The sequence below is a fragment of the Protopterus annectens genome, chromosome 6.part0 (assembly GCF_019279795.1).
Source record: "Protopterus annectens isolate FY-2018-M chromosome 6.part0, PAN1.0, whole genome shotgun sequence".
Classification (NCBI taxonomy): Eukaryota; Metazoa; Chordata; order Ceratodontiformes; family Protopteridae; genus Protopterus; species Protopterus annectens.
The window spans coordinates 1861790256-1861806059 of record NC_056737.1 but is presented as its reverse complement, the minus strand read 5'-3'; positions in this window follow the sequence as shown (position 1 = coordinate 1861806059).

Below are 15804 nucleotides of genomic sequence, written 5' to 3'. Positions count from 1 at the left end.
GACCTACATTTCAGTTTCTGACTTCTTACCCTTCAGAACTAACATTCCACTGCCTGACCTGTTGTAGTCTGTCTGTGTAGGTTGGGGGGTGTTCTCCATAACCATCACACAGTGGCCTTAGCACAGCCTTTGTTTGTGTTTGTCCACACCTGTCCTACTGGCTGAGACTGTTGCTGGGTATGTAAGCCTCCCTGACTGGCATGTGTGTGTCCTATGGACACACATGTGGCCCAGCAGATTTCCTGCAATGAGTTTTGTCACCTTGTCTAGTACTGGCTACTATGGTACACCAGTATTTGTTACAGATCTCATGCTGCCACTATAGGTGTCTACTATCTGCTGGCATCCCATTCAGCCACCGGATTCCTTTGCATACTGACATCCATACCATAGATACAAGTAACAACATATACTACTCCATTTGGCAATTGATAGGAAGAGTGACTTACCTTGTGGCTGTGCCAGTATTGAGGATGGTGCTGGAGGGCTGAATATATTGGATGCACATAGTACACTCCCTATACATGGTTAATCACAGGTGTCTGACATCCCTTTTACTGTATGTGCAAGTCAAAGAGAGGTGTCATTCCCTGGGCTCCTACCATGTCAGTGTATGTTTTATGCATTGCCTCTTTGCCATAGCTTGGGCATACTGGGCACACCTCCTTCTGCCTACTGAGGCAGGCTCAGGTTGTTCCTCCTCTGAGTCTCTCTGTGCCTGTGCAGGCCTTGGCAATGGTAGGGGGCTGTGTGGCCCTGCCCATGCTGTTCCTGCTACAGCTGTTTCCACAGGATCATATTGTGTAGCATGGTGCATATGATGACAATTTGGGTACATGTAGCTGGTGAATACTGCAAGGCTCCACCTGATATGTCCAGACACCGGAACCATGACTTGAACATCCAAAACACAAACTCTGTTATGATTATGGTCTGTGCATGTGTCTCATTATGGAGTTCTTGTTTGGGTGTGTGTGCATTTCTGATGGGTGTCATTAGCCACTAATCCAGTGCATAACCAGCATCCCCCACTAGGTGACCGTAAAGGATGTCTCCATTGGCAAATCTCTGGTACAGCTGCGTCAGATGCCAAATGTGGGAGTCATGATATCTTCCAGGGCAGCCAGCACACACATTCATTATAATGCCCTGGGCATCGCACACAACCTGGCAGTTGATGGAGGGGAAGCACTTGAGGTTGATGTAGACCCTACTCCCTCACTGGGTGGTGCTTTGATGTGTATATGCGTGCAGTCTATAGCACCCACTACCTCAGGGTATTCTGCTATTTGGTGGGAGAGATGCATATTGCTGGCCAATGCCTCACGTGTGTTGTGGAAATATACGTGCTCACCAGCATGTCCTGACATGGCATCCAGGAACTGGTGGAGTTCCTTGGATGCTGATCCTGTAAGATCCCCGTGATATCCCCAGTTGGCCTTTGGAAGGTACTTGTGGCTAGTATTCTTAGGCCTACACATACAATGGTATTCACTAGGATGGGTTCCCCTCTGTTGGTTCTGTGTGTGAGGTGTGGCCGGCACAGCTCAACAATTTGCTGTAGGAGTTCCTTGTCCACCCTATAGTGCTCCACCATCTCCAGCTCATTTAGCCCCTGGTAGGTTACCCTGGGTCTGTACACTCTTCTCCTTCTCCTCACTGTGGGTTTGTCCTCAGCATTCTCATCATCACCACCCTCAGCCTCTTCCACATGTTGATTTATGATAGCTGCTGCAGCCCCTATCATTTTGTTGCTTTTGTTTGGTAAAATCTCCCCACTTGTGTACACCGGTGGTTTAGAGTTTGTGGTAAAAAACAGAGGGAAAGGTGTTTGCATAGTTTATAGTGGTGTGCAGGGCTAGGCTTGTCTGCTGCCTGTGAAATTGGCTGATTCTGATACATTTCACCAGCCACCTATGTCAGTTCTCTTTGATTACCTTCCTACTGCTGTTTTCCCTTCCCATTGCCTTCCTGTTTAAGCCCCAAGGCGCGTCACGCAAACATAGTGCTCAGATGTACACGGAGCTGCTATTTCTTGGCTTACGTTTTTTTCCTTTAAAACACAGAGTGTGGCACACACACCTGCTTAGGCAATGTAAAGAGTGCTAGGCAGCCTCGGACTCACCCCCTTGCTTAGCTCTGCTAATCTAAGGTCAAACCCAAGCTACAGGGCTCCAATAAGCTTACAGCATGCCTGACACACTCCTCAATGATGTCAGTTAGCTCTTAGGCTTGCACCACGGTCTTCCTGTACTGGCACGGTTGGGTGCAGGCTAGCCATGAGGGGGGATCTAGGATTCAGTATCATTCCCCTCATTTGCATAGGATTGCTTGCTAATGCTTAGTTACAAGTCCCACACTGAGCCTTCCTCCTTAGCAACCACTATTCCCCTGCCATGTTGTCTTCTGCCTGCCTTTGAGTATAATGGCAAAATTGTGATTTTGGATTAAATGCTTATTTCAAGTTTTTTTTTTTTTATTTTCGGCCCGATCCCATTTGTGCACCACTGCCCTACACTTAAACAGCCAAAATCAGCTAAAAAAAATAAAAGTTATTTTTTTTTTTTGCAACTGTTTTCCATGCCAATGGACATATATTTGACCATTGGCATGGTTTCCACATTATATACACCCTTTATTTGGAGCTGTCATGGCTCCGTTTTTGTAGTTTGCAGAAATCTATTCAGTTACTAACTGAGACATTTCTGCAGACTACACTAGTCCTGCATGGTTTTCACCTGCAAATGGTGTAATTTGCATACAGGAGCTGTGTCCATGCAGGAATAGTGCAGGAGCGCTCGTGCACGTCCCGGGAGCTTATTCCTGGATTGCACGGTGACCATATTGCCTCCAGCAGCTCCTGCAATATTCCTGCATGCCATGCAGAGCTTGCTGAATCCTGGGGCAAGACTCTATCAGTTCTTGATTGTGTTCTATGTCTATTTGAAAAATGTGCAAAAATAGTGAACCTGAGATTGCATATTCATTAATATCTTTGATATGAAATAAATCAATGAAATTTATTAAAGCCTTGACTGCATCTGATATTGTATGTTTCCCTTTAGTATTAGTATCTTTTTATTTAATATACAGTTAAAATCTCATATCAAAATTGTGTTGCTTTTTGAATGATGAGTAATCTGATCAAGATGTAGTTTAGCTCTTTTAGCACCTATAACAGGTATCCAATAGATACTAATTAGAGTATAAATCTTCCCATTAATTTCTAAAGTGACTAAACAAAACATTCCTCTATCATCTGTATAAGTATTTAATATATTTGGTACTGGCATAGTGTTTTTCCATAAAATGACAGCACCTCTTCTCTTCTGATCATAATGTGAACTAACTATTAGAGTATAGTCATGTTATTAAGTCTATGTCATTTAGTAGTGTGTGTTTCTTGAATAAATATGATCTGCGAAGAGACTAGATTTAAATATTTGTTAAAACTACCCCTTTTGCAACCATTGTTTAATCCATTAATGTTAACATCAATATATTTTAAATTTGCCATCTTACAGTTCAAAAACCTTATTGATTAAACAATTCAAAATATCAGAGAACAGGTATGTGTACATCACTTGGATAATGCATGTTAACATGTCTAAGTCTATTGAATGTAGCATTAATATATACAGATAGGATATTCTCATTAGTAGACATGAGAAAAAGTGAAATAATACATAAAGTATTAAGTATAAAATTACTTTAACTTTCATTCCCACATGGAGTATAATACTCCTGACTTAAGATAGCAACTCTATCCAAGCCATACTATCCAACAATAGAAGCAGAATTAATCCCCCTTACTATTCCATAAATGAATGTAGATAATGACATGGAAGAAATAAGATAAAGAAAATAAAAGATTTTTCTTATTTTAAAACAACTCTCAATATACATGCTGTCTCTTTAAATTAGATTGATTAAGCAGTATAGGTTTCTAGGCCATGGTGGTGCAGCGGTTAGCACTGTTGCCTCACAGCAAGAGGGTCTCCGGTTTGATTCTCGGCTGGAGCGCCTTCTGTGTGGAGTCTGCAAGTCCTCCCCGCAGTCGAGTAACATTTAAAGACATGCAGGTAGGTGCGTGAATGAATGGGTGTGCCTTCTTTGAAGGTTGGGCATCGGGCTGGTACCTCGGCACTGTAAAAATCCACTGTCAATCATTAGCAGACCAGAGTTCCGCTGTGATGACCCCTAACCGGGAAAAGACAAAAGACAAGCAGTATAGGTTTCTATTCTATGTTTCATTCATATTAGTATATTGTAGTCTATAAATAAATGACTTCCTATTACCTTAATATTTAACAGTATTGTAATCTTTTTTGCTTAGCTGAAATGAACTTTCTATAGTAAGAATAGTTATGGCAAAAATCATCATCTGAATATACAAGTTTTTTTATATCACACTCACAATTTGTTATGAATTATTAAGTCTCTATTATGTCTATTTTGATATGTCCTCCAAAATATAGGACAACCAATCATTTATGTTTGGCCATAGTAAGTATAGTGAAAACATTCCATAACCCTAAAGCATATTAAGAGAAGATAATTTTATGTGCTGCCAAGTAATATCTGATACGTAGCAACTCTCATCTAAGTTACATCTATATCTTATTACAAAAATTCATTAGTTAGAATATATGTCTAATTGTTATAATCTAATGAGAATACTCAAGGTGACCTTAATAACTATGAAGTCGAGTAGCCCCCCCCCCCCCCATAACCAGTTCTACTCAGAGATAATTTAATCTGTAATAATCAACAGGGGAAACCAGTATAGAAATAACTAATGGCTAAGAGATATGAACATTTCCTTGTAACATCACATATGCAGTGGTTTTACTTCTCGCATATTTATATAATTGAACATCACTTGTTTCATCTGTCTTGGAATGGGTGCTCATAGATTAATTAATTTCTTATAAGACAATTTATTAAGCTATGTGCTTCTCATTGTTAATAATACAGATGCAGACTAATTTTGTAATAAAAACAATTATCTATATGGTTCAGTTATATAAATAGTAAAGTTTTAAAGTGATATTTCAATTATCTGTAGAAGGAAACACATAATTTTATTGGTTTCATTAAAGTGCAAGAACAATATCCATGTGTAATTCTGACCAACTCTACCATTTACTTCATTTATATTGATTCAGAGTGTTTTCATTGTCTTACTGAGTGGTTAACTCTATGCAGACCAGTATATAATAACATTTTTAATTTCATCCCCCTGATACAAGTAATCACAATGCAGAATTGAAATAATATGTTTTTAGTAGAGTTGCTATTACAATTCTGTGCATGTTTTTCCCCATTTGTCTCACTCCAAGAGGTCAAGACACACACCATAAACCAATAAATTTGTCTCAACCCTACTTTGCAAAATAGCTGTCATTTAAGGAGTTAAAATACCATGAAAAGTAGTTTTATATTTTAAAATGAGCTGAAGCTATAGTAGACCGTACTCTTTCACTCACTACACAACTCAACAGTCTGTCATAGAGGATATGACAACTAAGGCTATACTCCTTCCATAACATTATAGTGTACCAATTACTTCTTAATTAAAAAAAGAGATTCAACTTAAATTAATATTTATTTATTTATGACAACCATTCCAGTCATGTCAGAGTAAGATCTTTATATCATAAATTAGTAACATGAACATTCATATCATTACCCACATGAATATTCATTTACCCAACCACGTCATCAGGAAGTCCTGAAGGGAAAGGCACAGTTTAAATGAGATATTTTTGTAAAGCTCCTCAGCAATATATATTATATCAGACTTAAAACACAGAGAAATCCAATACAAGATATCTTGAAGTTCATTGTTATTTATTTACAGGTTAACCACACTCCATATGCAAGTATGAGAGCCGACCGCAGTACAGCAAAGTTTAAATTCGTGGCAGGAGTTAGGTGCATTTTAAGAGCAAGACAAGGGAAGAACACTGGAACTGACCTATTACTTTGTGTGAGCTTAGCACAAGTCATATTACAAATTACCTACATTTTCAGGCACAAATTATTTAACCTGCCACCATCTCTCAAACACCCAAAGAACAACATCTACTTCCACCAATCCACTGCACCTGCAAGAATCAAAAACCCAAGACACAATGAACTACATCGCAGATCAACCACCACCTCCACCACATCTATGAAACAAAAAAGAAAGGGAAAACACTCCAATGAAATGCGCAAAATGCCCAAATTCCCGAAACTCATGAAAACATGACCCAGAGCATCCCAGTCTCAAAATCCCTTTCAAGATGCAGTCACACATGACAGCAGGAAGATCGTACATAACTAATCATTTATCCGATTACAATATGTATTACCAAACCAGAACAACAGCAGAAACACAAACCATTTATGGGACTGTCAGGAAATAACAAATCATGCAGGACACCATATTATTTATTCATTTTTTTTGAAGAGAGACAAATAATGTTCATATTACTACATATTATGTCCCCCGTCCTTGACAATTATTGCACTTTTGCCTGTAATTGTGCTTATTTATTGAAATATTTAAGAACTGATTTAAGCTATATTAAATACACTTATTGTTATTGTTTAAAATAAATTAAATAAGCAGAGCAACTATTGATATGTCAAACATCAACATAAGATTTGGTATATGTAAATGAGCAACATTAAGAAGTAAACACAGTTACCTTTGTGTTATTTATATCCAAATTTCTTTTCTTTTGAAGCAATACAGGGTTTGGAATGAAATTAAATGAAATATAAACAATATTTCATGTACAGAAGTATGTATTAAACAAACTAACAAAAATAATATTATTGAAGTTGTTTTAATAGTCATTTTTCTTTCAATTTCTTTTTTTTTCCTCATTGGTTTCCTATCCATTTCTTTCTGCCACTCTTTTCAGGGAACTGTTAGCCCAGTCTATGGCCTCTATTTGAGCTAGTATATTTTTTTGATTTCAAGAAAGACAATGCGGAATCCAAATCCTCAAATACTCTTGTCCCATCTGAAATAAATATTTTGAGTGTACCAGGGAAAGGTAAATGAACTTTTATCTGTTTTTTTATTAAGCCCCTTGATTATTTATTAGATATTACTGTGGAGGCATATCAAATCCTTCGCCTGAGAGGAGAAAAACTTTTACAATAGTAGATCTTGTTGTTGAATTATATTCAGAAGAAGTAGCTGGCATAGATCTATGGGCTTTCTCAATACCATAGGACATTGTTTCAGGCAGTTCAAGAATGTTAGGAAGTCAGGATTTTAAAACGTTTGTCATATTAGTCTCTTCTACTTTTTCAGGTAAGCCAAAAATATGGATATTGTTTCTGTGGGATCTGTTCTCTAAATCATCTATTTTATTCAATAATAAGATATTTTGCTTTAGTAGGAAATCCGTGTTGTTTTCTTCTGATAGTCTTTTTTCCATATCATTTAAAGCCTCTTCTATTCCTGAAATCTGCACTTTCTGATGATTAAGAGACTCTTGAATTTGTTCCATTTGCTTAGTGCACCTCTCTTTAAAATTATCCAGTTTATTGTCCATTTTGTCCATCTTCAGAGACAATTCCTGTATATTTGCCAAACCATTTGGAACTCCTTTTCCAGAGAGGTATCTTGAGAGTTTGCTTTTGTATGACTCATTCTGTAGAGTAAACAAATTATATATAAAATAAATAACAATCTACTTTTATCTTATTTGTTAATTGGATAAGTAAACACACACACACACACACACACACACACACACACACACACACACACACACACACATGCGCGTGCACGCACACACACATCAAAGCTTGTCCACCAGATTTATATTGTTCATTAAAATGGAAATTTCTTGAATTAGTAAGTACTCATTAGATGCAATAACTATGAAAATGAAATTTCAGTCTCAGTATTGCTTTCCTTTTCTTTGAGGTTGTTTGGTCTGCAGTACGCTTATATGAGTTACTGTGGTAGATGCATCCTCCCATCACTCCAATTGGCATTTTTGTTACTTTGTTTAAAAAATATATTGTTTCACTATTGGATACAATGAGTTTGCACTTGATACTTCTTTAAGAAGCCTCTAAAAAATCTGGGTAGCTGAGCTAGTTTCAGAATAATTCCTGATGCCCCTTAAGTGCCCCAGTACATGAGATGTAATCAATGTGACTGTTTGCCCTCTGTAGTATATCTTACAATGATAGCTTATAACATACACTACTTGTTGTGTGTAGCAGTTATAACTCCCACCTAAGCCTTAGATTTGCTATTTAATAGCATCAGAAGCATAGCTAGCGTGGGGCAAAGAGAACAGCTACCCTAGGCCAAAGGTGTTCACTGGAGTGATTGGTTGATACTGAACAACCAGTAGTGCAGTATCTACATTTATTTCTGTACAGTTATTTCTGAATGTGGGTATAGAAATGCAGTTCAGTGTTTCATATGTGGCAAAATAAGTTGCAAGTCACTTGCTACAAACATTTTTAGCCACTACTTTGCTTCAGTTTTTAAAGCAAAAACAGTGTTTCATTTATTTATTTTGTGCAGTATAACCTAAAGCTGATGGGAGTAGTATTGAATAAATTATCTGGCCTGGAGCACCAGATAAGTTGGAATGAACTCTTGTTTAGCTCCTGAACTTAGAATTGATGGGCAACAGATGAGAGAATGACACTGGGTGCCAAATGAGACAACTGTGTCACTGAATAACTTATGTAGCACTATAGTTACTATGGTGATATACAGAACCTGAGAAACATGAATATGCTTTTGTTTACATATTTGCAATTTGATGAGGGTTATTGGGGGATATACTTTAATGTACCAATCCATCATTTAAGCTAGCATAATTTATGTATGAAATATCTGGCTGCAGTTTCAAAAATATTCTTTCTTCTCAGTCACTTAATGAAATGCACAAATGTTTCTTAATACTAGCAGCTGCTTTTCCCAGAAAAAAATAATGAGTGACAAAATGACATCTTCAATTAAATTATATTTTATCAGAAACACTGTTTTTCCATTTTCTTGGAAATATATTTATTTTATTTATTTATTTTACATTTGTTGGCCGGGATAGTCCATCTGGGTGTGAGTCTATTTTCAGCAGAGGCCCTGGGAGAAAAGCTCCAATAAAACAAGAACAACATTGATAGGTACAGTGTCAGTTTTACATAGAATTTAACAGAAATATCTAGAGACAATAAAGATAGTACAATATACAATAGGCACTTTAGTGAAGAGGACAAAGTTATTACAATATAGTAAAGTCATATATATATTTTTTTTTTTTTTTTTTTTGAGGGCAGGGGTCCATCTTTAGTTGATCATTTGAGTATACTTTAATACGGGTACATATCTATACCCTTACAAAAAAAAAAAGAAATGATCAAATTATACTCTTATTATAGGTAGCTGATAGGTGGTGTTAATAAGTAGGAGTGGGGTCTACATGGAGACTATAAAATTTAGGGGATGAAATTTGATGTGGGCTTATATGGTATTAGCCTGGCTTGGTGCAGGAGCAGAGCTAGTTGTTAGTGAGGTGGTCTTTGAGCAGAGTTTTGAATTGGTGTAAGTTGGTAGCATTTAGGATGTGTTGAGGGACTGAGTTCCAAAGTTTAGAAATGTGGTGGGAATAAAGGGCGTACCCGGCTTTGTTGTTGTTTTTGGGCACTTGGAGGAGTGTTTTGTTTGAGGATTGGAGTTGCCGAGTGTTGGCATATGGTTGGAGTAATTGTTGTAGGGCTGGGCTTCTGTTTGGCTGGTATATTAGTTCGTGATTAAAGACAAGTTGGGTATAGGTTAGCTGTTGTGGGAATTCTAGACAATTTATTTGTTGCAGAGCAGAGCAGTGGTGGGACCTATATGGGGAGCTAGTGGCAAACTTGGCTATTTTATTGTAGGCTGATTCAAGTTTGGTAAGGTCAGTTTTGTTAAGGTTTGTAAAGATTGGAGAAGCATAGAGAACAGTAGATAAGAGATGAGTTCTGGCGATGCTTAGTCTAGAATGGCTAGTTAAGAAAGGATTAATTCAGTAAAGAGAGCCTAGTTTGATGTGTGTTTTTTTAATGGGTTTGAAAGAGTTGTAGGTCGAATTTTAATTTGCTATCAATTGTGATACATAGTAATTTGGTATGTGAGCTGGTGTTTATGATTGTGTTGTTGGAGGAGTGGATTTGAAAAGTGACTGAGGGATTTGGTGTTTTGGTGGGGAGAAAGAGCATAAGTTTGGTCTTGTTAGGGTTCAGTATGAGGTTAGTGTTAGTTAGCCAGAATTCTACTTCTAGGAAGGATTGTTGTGCTATAGCCTGTAGTTGTGTCAGAGAAGGGGTGGAGCATATCAGGGTAGAGTCATCTGCATATTGGATGACAGAGGCGAGAGATGTGGATTTATGGAGTTGATTTGTGAAGATGGTAAAAAGTAGGGGGCCTAATATGGAGCCTTGTGGAACTCCTATGTTAACAGGGAGCAATGATGATAGCTGCTGTTGCCATCTAACAACCTGCTGGCATTTGGTTAGATAGCTGTGGAACCAAGCAAGGGAAGAATGACTGAGATGTAATGTCGCCAGTTCTGACAGCAGTTTTTGGTGTGAAACTGTGTCGAATGCCTTTGAGAGATCTAGAAAGATGGATGAGACATATTTATTCTGATTTCTGTGTTAATTTATTGTGTTAGCAAAACTAAGAAGCGCAGTTGTGGTGCTGTGGTGGGGGCAAAGAACATGTAGTGTGTTTGATAGGAGGTTATTGGAGAGAAGGTAGTTTAGAAGCTGGGAGTGAGTACATTTTTCTAGTATTTTGTAGAGAGGTGAAAGAATGGCAATGGGCCTGTAATTAGTAAGCTCGGTAGAGTTGACACCTTTATGCAGTGGGGTGATATAGGAGACTTTCCAGATTAGTGGGCAGGAGCAGCCTTAGGTCAACTGGCGCCCTAGGCAAAATGGCTCCACGGTGCCCCCCACCACATTACCTGGTGCCCCCATCCTGGTCTACCTACACCAAATACATACTGGAAAAGCGCCCCTACAAGAGCGGCGCCCTAGGCAGCCGCCTAGTTGGCCTATGCCTAAGGCCAGCTATGTTAGTGGAACATAGTTCTCAGAGATAGAGCAGATGATGAGGATAGAAATGGGGTAGGCTATGACTTCATGGTCAGCTTTGAGGAATTATGATGGGAGGTTGTCAGCAGCTAGGCTGGTGGGCTTGAGCTTACTGAGTAGTTTTTTTTTATGGTATGTGTTGGGATGGGGTTAAAGGAGAAGGAGTTTACACCCTCATTGTTGGCTACGGGGATTGTAGTAGTGATGTTTTGGTCATAGTCAATAAGTGAGTGAATTGTGTTTATGAAAAAGGAATTGAATTGTGTTGCAATGTTATTATTTGATGGGGGTGTGGTAGGATTGGGGATGGACGTACTACCAGGTTGCAGGGGTTTGTTTATAGGGGCCCAGAATTTTTTGGGGTTGTTTTTGTTTCTTTGCTGTGCAGTGATGTAGCAGGCTTTTTGTCAGCTTTTATCTGGGATTTGGCTTTATTCCTAAGTTGGTTGAAAAGTAGAAGGTTGTCATTGCTTTTGTTAGTTAGCCAGTGTTCCCATGCCTTGTCCCTTTCTTTTAATAGGTCTTTGGTGTTGTTTCTAAGCCAAGGTGTGTGGTGATGTTTTATTCTAGCTATTCTGCAGGGGGACAGGCTGTTTAAGATGTTGAGGAAGGTGGTGTTAAAGTGTTGAACAGCATCATCTAGTGGTAGTGTTTTGAGGGGGGACCAGTTAATTTGTTGGAAGAGGGAGTTGAAAATGTGGGTATTACATTTTTTCTTGTTGTGGATTCGCCTATAGAGTACTTGTCTAGGTGGACTAAAATTGTTTCTGATTAGGTATGTGGGTAGGTGGTCACTTATGGTACTGGAGAGGCATCCTGCTAGAAGGGGTGTGTTATTTTTATTTGTGAGAGTCCAATCCAGGATGGATTGTCTGTTGTAGGTTTTATCTACTCTTGTGGGTTTTTGTATGAGGTTTATGAAATTGGATGGATTATTGGAATTATAGGTGGACCAGTCAGTGTTGAGGTCACCCATAATTATGGTTTCTTGGTGGAAGGTTGTGGATAGCCAGTGAAGTATGTCTTCAACTGTGCTAGTGTTATCTCCTGGAGGGACATAGATAGCCACTATGATAATTGTTTTGTTCTAGTTGATATTCAGTTTGGTGATGAGTAATTCTGCATTGTTAGATGTAGGAAGTATGGTGGTGATAACTTCTAGGGCAAGATTTTGTTTAAAAATTATTGTCACACCTCCTCTACATTTATTTTGACGATCAAGTCTATATATGTTGGACCCTGGGGGAAGTATTTCATTGTTTTTGACATGTGGCTTAAGCCAAGTTACAGTCAAAATGGTTATGTCAGGGGAATATAAGTCAATTAGTGCATGGAGGTCATGGATTTTGTTTAGTATACTTCTTAAATTTATATTAAGGAACAGCCATAAAGTAATTAATTCGGACTATCAGTGTATTGGAAAACTACATGAAATAGGCATTGTATTTAAGGACTGGCCTAATTAGGGAGGAATATAGTGTGGCAAAGACCTCCTTGAACCTGGATAAAATACAATGACAGTTAAGCTATGTAGGGCATAAAGGCTTTCTAATTATGATCAGGGCATGGTAATAAAAACAAAGCTTATTATCAGCATAGGTACCTAAGTTCCTGATAATTGTGCCTATTTAATATATGACAATGGGACCAGTAATGTGGTGGGGGCATTCCAATTTCAGAAGCATTTAGGGTAAACCCATGGTTGATACACCAAATGCTAATATGGTCTTTGCCCTGCTTAAAAGCCTAGGTGTCAGAAGGGATTTGACAACTACATACAGTTTGCAGTCATCTGCAACTTAGTTAGCCATAGTCTTTGCTGCATGATTTTATTTTGGAAAAGAAGATGCAGAAGATGAAGGTGCCTAGAACAGAGTGGAGTGTATCACTGCTTACATTTTCTTCAAAAAATGTTCTTATATGCCTTTATTGTACTGCTAAGCTGGTTATATATCAATTAGGCAGCATATGGGTTAATGCTCAGATGAGAGAATTTTTCCTGTTATATCTGCATGTGGGATTGTGCTGAAGGCATTGGTAAGTCAAGCTAAGAAGTATAGATGGCCAGGACCTTGTCTCAGGATTCACTGACTTTGTCAAAGAAATTAACTTTTTTATGAATCTCAATAAGTTTGAGTCAAGGGTATGAAGGTCTTCTATGTCACTGGCACATAGCACAGAAATAATGCATTCAGTAACCTTGCAAATAATACTGTTAAGACTAATAGGCCTGTAATTACAAGAGTCAGTTGTGAAGTCATGGTTGTTTAGTGGTACTGCTATGTTTGCTGTACATGCTTCTAGACCTTAACTCAGGAGAAACTTAGGAAGAAGGGGATTCAGAGAAGTTGGGCTATATCATGTGTAATGCTGACTAACAAACAGCCTAAATTATTTGGGGAATTCAAAGAAATAATGTTTAAGTTTTGGGCTGACAGAACCTACTATAGGGTGATTTTATGAGAGCCGTTATCTTAACTCTGCCTTCAGAACTGGCCTTTCTCTGCATGAATGTGTGCTTAAGGGTTTTGCTTATCTGTTTTAGATCCCTTTTGTCTTAGAGAAGTGAACATTTCTTATTAACAACAGGAAACTTTTTCATCAACATGATTTCTTTTTTCATTTTACTGTAAAATTTATCAATATGGGGACTCCACTATTTCAATTTACTTTTAAATTGAACACAATGTTTTCAGTGGGTGGAAATGGTCTTTTCAATACATCTATCCATAAAAAAAATTCAGACAAGTATGCAGTACATTGTTTTGTGTTCTGTACCATTTATGTTTATGAAGAATGCCAGTAGGTAGCTGGTTCAGGAGAAATCTCAGCGCACAGTAGGATATTTTTTTGGGATGGAGATGACTAAGTTTATTTATAAGGTCCAGTGTCTGTGCTTGGTGGTCAAGTTCAACCAATGAAGTACTGACATTAAATGAGATGTAAAAACAACAGCAGTCAGTAAGTGAAGCCTGAGAAGGTTATCGACTCTCATAGCAGGTTTTATTATAAACAAATATCAATAAATCTCCTTGTGTATTTGTAGCTAGTTTTATAGGTTTGCCGGTTGATGGATGGGTAGTTATGGGCTAATAATGTAGCTAGGTTGGGGTGAGAAGAGGAGCTGCCCCAGGTACAATGGTTGAGGGCTCAATCAGCTGATCCTGATCTCTCTTTAATGCAATACTGACTTTTAAAAGCCTATATTACATTTGCAATCAAACCTGAGCACTGTAGCACTCCATGTGTGGTCAAAACATTCGCAACTGCTTGATACATTGTAGCAAACAGTTTACTACAGTTTAAAAGTAAAAAAAAATGTTTTTCTTTAATTTTTTTGTTAACTAAAACCTGAGTGCTGTAGTGTGTCAGGAGGGGAAGGGGATATAAGTAGAAGGAACATCTGATTTTTTTTCTTTTCACTTAAAGAGCTGAGGGAGTGGAGAGCTGGTTTATACACCAGCCCAGGGCACTGGCTGAAGCAGCTATAATTCTGGGTTAAAATCATAAGCATTTTTGGCTTAAAGAACAGATTTTCAATTTTGGGGACATTGAATAAGAGCTATAATTGGCAATGATGTGGTAGGCAACTTTATAAAGAGTCTCAAAGAAAGACTTCAACAAGTTTCAGGATAAAATCATGTAACATTTGATGTGAGATGATGTGTTTCCTTATGCATATAGCTATGCCCTCTCATTCCATGTGGATCTGAATATAGAATAGATACTGCATTTATGCAATGAGGAGTCTAACTATTGTCCTACAAACAAATTTGAATAGATAAAATGTAAATGTTTTTGAGGGTAGAACTTTGAATAACAATGGCTTGTCAGTTATATGCAGCCATGTGTAACCTTAAAGGTAAGGATTTGCAGTCTTGGGGATTCTCAGTAGTGGCATATGAAGGTACAGGCATGACTCAACATATAGAAGAGTTCCCAGGCTACTGAGTTTTGCTTTATGAGGATCAGAAAGTTTGCACAAGGATTTTTTAACTACCTCAACATATGTTATCTTGATGTTATACTTGCTTACTGATAGCAAGCAGTGTGGATGGTATCCCTGCTGCCCATGTAAGTAATTGAATGTTGCATAGTTGAGTTAGAATATGGCCTAGAAATCAAGGATTGTCAGCAAATAAGAGACAGTTGATAAACCGTGTCAATATTCCTCCTAGTCCTAACAGACTGGTTAGAGAAGACATATGAGAAAGTTGGGACTCCACGATGGCACAAGTTTAATTAAAGTGTAGTGTTTGTAAACTGGTTGGCAAGGTAGCAGGTCTAAAAGTGCAAATGGAAACTATCAATTGACAATAAATAAAACAGCTAAGACAAAATTGTCTGGAATGAATAAATGTAAAAAATGGAGGAGCAGAATGGTTGTAAAGCTAGGTCTTTCATTTGACTAGAACTAAATTCAACATATACCCCTAAAGTTAGTTTAAATAGATGATGACAGAACTTGGGCCTAAGTACTATAATTCCATAAATAGCTAAAATCAATGAGTCTTAATATTGGAAGGATATAATCCCAACAGTGCATAAAATTAAAAGTGGAAAATAGTTGAGGAATACTTGCTAACAGATAAAATTGCCAAAATAGAACTCTTTGGATAGCAGTACAGAAAATTACAACTGGGGAGTGGCTGGTATCAAACCCTCCTTTTTTCAGTTTTGTACATGGAATCAGTC